Source organism: Pteropus medius, unplaced genomic scaffold, assembly GCF_902729225.1.
Source record: "Pteropus medius unplaced genomic scaffold, Ma_sr-lr_union100, whole genome shotgun sequence".
Classification (NCBI taxonomy): Eukaryota; Metazoa; Chordata; class Mammalia; order Chiroptera; family Pteropodidae; genus Pteropus; species Pteropus medius.
In genome coordinates this window covers 4,593,231-4,598,979 of record NW_024349801.1, presented here as the reverse complement: position 1 = coordinate 4,598,979, position 5,749 = coordinate 4,593,231, and the positions used below count along the sequence as shown (strand labels likewise).

Below are 5,749 nucleotides of genomic sequence, written 5' to 3'. Positions count from 1 at the left end.
ATGTAGGAACCTCTAAGGAGATTCCTCTTGCTAAGAGGATTGTCACTTGTACATCGGTTTCTGATTCCAAAATGTGACTTGTCATGTCCTCTTCAGTTTTCTTTGTCCTTGTGGGTTTAAGCCTTAAAAAATCCCTTTACTGTCATTTTAGTGGGGATCTGGGAGGGAGCAGACAGTTGATGTTAGATTCACCCACCATCCTTGAGCTGGGAGTCTACCGTCTATTGTCTACATGTCATGGGGATGTAATAGTGAACATGACTCTTGGGGCCCTCACCCTCACAGGACAAGCAAAACATTAATGGGTGAAATAATGAGAAGATTTAACAGTGCTCCTCAGAGCTGATGGGTGTTTGGGTTGGCATGCAAACGTTTTTAGGTTGGATGGGGGAGGTCTCATTGAGGAGGAAACATGTGAGCTGAGACTCGCATGAGAAGGGACCATCCATGCCAAGGCTTAAGTGGAGGCCGGGGTGGTGGATGGAGACAGTTCTAGACTTGAAGGACAGCAAACAAAGACCCTGAGGCAGGACAGAGCTTGTTCAGGGAATTAAAGAGACTTCAGTAGGGCCTGGGACCTGATCCGGAGCTCTGTGAGGGGTAGAAGGATGTGGGGGTGAGAGTGGAGAGCGCAGATGCTGAGTATAGGGGCCTCACAGGCCACTGGAATGAGGGTGGGTGAGCTCTTTTCGGAGTGGGTGGAGGAGCGGGGAGGTGGGAGTGGACATTGTTTGCTCATTTAGCCCTTAGACTGCTTCCTGTTGATATTCAGGGAGAATATTGTGGCTCTTTTTGTGGCATGAAGTTGGGGCAGGATTTTGAGAAACACCAAGAAGACCGTTGGAATAGCCCCTGGTTTAGCTCCCTGGAGGCCAGAGGGGTCCTTGTGCCCCCAGGAGTGGACCTCAGGTGGGGATTCCTCAGAGTGAGAGTTCCTGCTACTACATCTCCATGTGGGGCCATTGCAAGACCCGTGTCTGGCTGCTGCTCACACCTAACACTTGTTGAGCTCCCTGCCATTTAAAATCCCTTTGTCCTTTTTTGCTATTTTTATTTTTGCCTCTCAGTGCTCACCTTATATTACCAGCTGGCAACAAATTCTACACTAGAATTTAAAAATCATTACCTACAGAGGGACATGAAATTCTACTCTAGAAGCCAGAAGGCCATGGAACAATAGTTTCATTTCGAATGATATAATCAGCTAAACTATAAACCGAGAGCAGAGGGGAAAAAAAGATTCAGGTGAAGACTGAGCATTTATTACTAACAGGTCCTTACTGAGAGAAGAAGGAAGGGTGAGCAAGGGATTGGGAACCATGAAGGCAAATCCACTCAAACATCAGTTGAATACAACAGCAAAAATGATGATGACCAATTGGGGGGTGGGGGGAGGGGAACAGTTAAAAGCAAGGGGAAAGGGATTATGGAAATATGAAGGCTGTGGCGGCATACTTTTTGAATTTCTGTGAATCCCCACATAAAAACTAGTTAGCAAAACTAAAAACCCTATTGACATATCAGAAAATTAGTTGTTATATTCCTACACGATCCCCAAAATACAAATGGGTGAGGACAAATCAATCAAAGCTACAAGCCATACACAGTAGCTGCTTCAGTGCCAGAGGAAGCAGAGGGAAGCAGGGCTCAGCTGATGGACTTGAGAACTGAGATCTCATGGTAGCCAAGGTTTTCCCTGGGAAGTTAGCCCAGCGGGACCATCCGGTGAGGCCGGGAGGGCTGCTCGTTCCAACAGCAGGTGAATGCAGGGGCCCTTGGTAAGGTCCAGAGGGGCTAGAGCATTCTCAGTCTTGACACCCTCTTGGGCTGATCTCTGAGATGGACCCATACTGCAGAACCACACCTCCTAGAAGTTCAGGAAAGTGAATTTGAGCTCAGTGAGGATACTCACTGTAATGGATTAACATCCATCCAACACATTGAAATCTCTGGGTTATGAGACATAGAAACAGGAAAGTGTGAGCAATGCTCAGGAACTAAAGCAGTCAATGAAAATTATGGTGCTTGGTGGGGCTCTCCCCATGGCACCTCTGTATTCCATGAGTCCGTGGACTAAGCTGCTATGGTGGCAGGGATGGAGGCCACAGATGGGCCCCACACGTGGGCCCCGCACATTGGCTTCCTTTCCCAAAGGCTGACTTGGTTGCCACTGATGTCAAGTGCCTAATCTGCCAACAGCCAAGATCAATGCTGAGCCCCCACATGGCACTGTATGGGTCTGTTCATGTGGCAGGGGGCTCACGCCCATGGACCTCACTGGTTTTACCTCATACCACCTTTACCTTGAAGCAGCTGGCCTAATGGAAGGGGCCTTCTGAAGGCTCAGTGGGGGGCCGTTGGGTGATAATGCTCTCGAGATAGGATTCCATCTTACAGGATGCAGTATATGCTTTTTTCATATCAAAAAAATTTTTGTGGTAGAGTATACATGACATAAAATTTATAATTTTAACTATTTTTAACTGTACAACTCAGTAGGATTAAGTACATTCACATTGTGCAACTATCATCACTATCCATCTCCACCACTTTCTGTTCATCCCAAGCTGAAACTCTACCTATAAACAATAACTTCCCATTCCCTACTGCCCCCAGCCCCTGGAAATGTTCTACTCTCTCTCTGTGTGAATTTGACCACTCTACCTGCATCATATTAGTGGAATCATATGTGACCTTTTGTATATGACTTATTTCACTCAGCATAATGATCTCAAGGTTCGTTCATGTAGTAGCATGTGTCAGAATGTCCTTACTTTTTTAAGGCTGAATAATATTCCATTTTATGTATACATCCCATTTAGTGTGTCCATTCATCAACAGACAGACATTTGGGTTGTTGCCACCTTTGGCTGTTGTGAATAATGCTGCTATGAACACAGGTTTACAAATATCTGTTTGAGTCCCAACTTTCAGTTCTTTTGGATGTATAACCAGAAGTGGGAAAAGCCATGAAGGAGGTGGCAATGCCTTAACGGTCAACATGTTGTGAGGCCTAAGGGCCTCTTCTACTCTTGTCAAGGAGCGTGCTAACTTTCTTAACTTTCATACAAAAGTATACTTTGTAAAAAATTAAATTTTGGTGGGTAACATTTGTTAATATAAGTTTCAGATGTACAGTTCTATAATACACCATCTGTATATTGCATCGTGTGCTCACCACCTAAGATCTAATGTCTTTCTGTCACCATATGTTTGACCCCCCTTACCCTTTTCATCCTCCCCCTCTTCCCCTTCCCTTCTGGTAACCACCATACCGTTGTCTATGTCTGAGTTTGTTTGTTTTGTTTGCTTTCTGTTTTATATCCCACATATGGATGAAATCATGTTTCTTGTCCTTTTCTGTCTGACTTACTTCACTTAGCACGATATTCTCAAGTTCTATTTATGTTGTCACAAATGGTAATACGTCATCATTTTTTATGGCTTAGTAGTATTCCATTGTGTGTGTGTGTGTGTGCGTGCGTGCGTATCACATTTTCTTTACCCAATTATCTGTTGAAGGACACGTAGGTTGTTTCCATGTCTTGGCTATTTTGAATAACGCTGCAATGAATGTAGGGGTGCATAAATCTTTATGGATAAACGGTTTCAATTTTGGGGGATATATACCCAGGAGAGGGATTGCTGGGTCATATGGTAGCTCTATTCATAATTTTTTGAGGAACCTCTATACTAAAACTGTGCTTTTAATTCGAGACTGATTTGTGATTTTCTCTTTCCCTTAGGCTGAATACATAGGTCAGGGATCAAGGGGCAGGTCGGGGAGTGGCTCCTTTCACTGTCAGACCTAATAAATAACATACTGGCAGGATTCTTGTTTCCTATTTCTAAACATTCTCTCTTCTGGTCTGGAGTTCTGATTCCAGAGGGAAACACAACGGTGGCTCTAACAAACTGGAAATTAAGACTGCCACAATTGTATGACATCTCATGCCACTGAGCCAACAGGAGGAGGGGGGGTTACTCCGCTCTGTAGGATGAATTATCCTGATTGCTGGGGGGAATTGGGTTTGTGCTACATAGTGGAATGAGGAAAGCTATGTCTAGAATCCAGGGATTCTCTTGGGTACCTCTTAGAACTTCCAAGTCCAATAGTAAAAGTTAATGTGAAAAAATAGTTTACAATAACAACAAAAAGGCAGGCCCACTGAGGATTCAGACCCTGCATGAATGAAGATTTGGGCCACCCCAAGAGGCGAAGAGCTTTGACCAGCTGAGGCCTGGGTGTGGGCGAAGGAGAAACAGAATGGGTAGAGGAAGAAGGAATTTATGGGTATCAACTATGGCTTCATGACTAGTCTCAGAAATGAGGACTGCAGCACCTATGCATCTTTTTCTTCCTTGCTTGTTGTGCGTGTGTGTGTATCTGTGTATGTATTAACTGTTATTTTCTTTTTGGCCTCCTTTCCCCTTATTATTTTATACAAATTTGTTGGAAGTTATTTTATAATTTAGTCCTTAGGTAACAGGATATTCAGATGGGACTGTGCCTGAATTTGAGCAGTAATTCACACAGCCCGGGGATATCTACTATGAGTGTCGGTCTTAGTCCTCATTTTAGGGTGAGGGTAAGAACATCTTCCTTTGTATGAAGGATATTTGCATCTTATTTGGTGAGGATGTAGACTCGTTTTGTGTTGTACTGAGGTTCATAAATGTGTAGAGCAATGTGTATGGTCGTTGAGTAGCCTGAGAGATGGACTGTGCCAGGTAAGTTATTGTGTCTCAGCTTCAAACCTGCCTTTCCATACTGGTTGATGGATGCTGGCACCTGAATGCTGCAAACTGTATTTTAGCTTGACCAGCTGGCTTGGCCTCTCTCACTAAGGGCCCTCAGGGAGCTTGGAAAACTGGAGGAGAAAGGAGCTCTTTTTGTCTACTTCCGGTGTCCTGTCTGCTTCCTATCTTGTGTCCTGGTTACTTTCTCTGTGAGTCATCCCAGCAGGCTCCTTCACCCCAGCAGTGGCAGTTCATTCCACAGCAGCAGCCAAGTTAGTTTTTACACGTGCAGGATCATCCTAAGCATAATTTTTTGAGAAGCCCAGACACAGGTGGAGAGTAGCAGGTAGCAAGTCCTGGGTTGTTGAAGGGTGTCTGTGTGACCTCCTCAGAGGCTGTCAGGTGGGGCTTTGAGAAGCCCAAGGTATTTCAGGTGTTACAGAGTGCTCTCTGAAAAGGAGGGTCACCATTGGTGGCATGGTTATTTTTTTTCTTTTAAAAAAGAACAGTGGTATAAATTGAACATTTATTTTTAATTTACCTTTGACGTTGGTATTAAAGGGGGAACAGCTGTTATTAGGTTCGTAGGAGTAGATAGTGCTGTCTTTTGAGTTTCTGTAAAGTCTTCTGTGTGCTTTGAAAGGTTTCAGAGCTTGATGCCATTATTACCTTATCGTATCTAATTTCACTTCAAAATTTCAGTTTTTCCCTAGGCATAAGGAGTTATCAGTACTGTTCCTGCAACTCTCAGACATGTTTGATACTGATTTGATCCACAAATTGGCTGTGGCATCTGGATCATATGGTAGTTCTATTTTTGATTTTTTGAGGATCCTCTGTACTGTTTGCCCTTGGGGCTGTACCAATTTGCATTCCCACCGGTAGTGCACAAGGGCTCCTTTTTCTCCACATCCCCACCATTTATTATCTCTTGTCTTTTTGATAATAGCTATTCTAACAGGCATGAGGTGATAGCTCATTGTGCTTTTAACTTGCATTTCCCTAATGA

General features: G+C 44.0%; 1 non-coding gene across 1 annotated transcript; it reads right to left on the bottom strand.

Annotated features, from left to right (window-relative positions):
* Positions 1-2,949: 2,949 nt before the first annotated feature.
* LOC120581109 (U6atac minor spliceosomal RNA) lies at positions 2,950-3,074 on the bottom strand. The gene has a single exon (XR_005647159.1). It is a non-coding gene; the product is annotated as a U6atac minor spliceosomal RNA (small nuclear RNA).
* Positions 3,075-5,749: the final 2,675 nt, after the last annotated feature.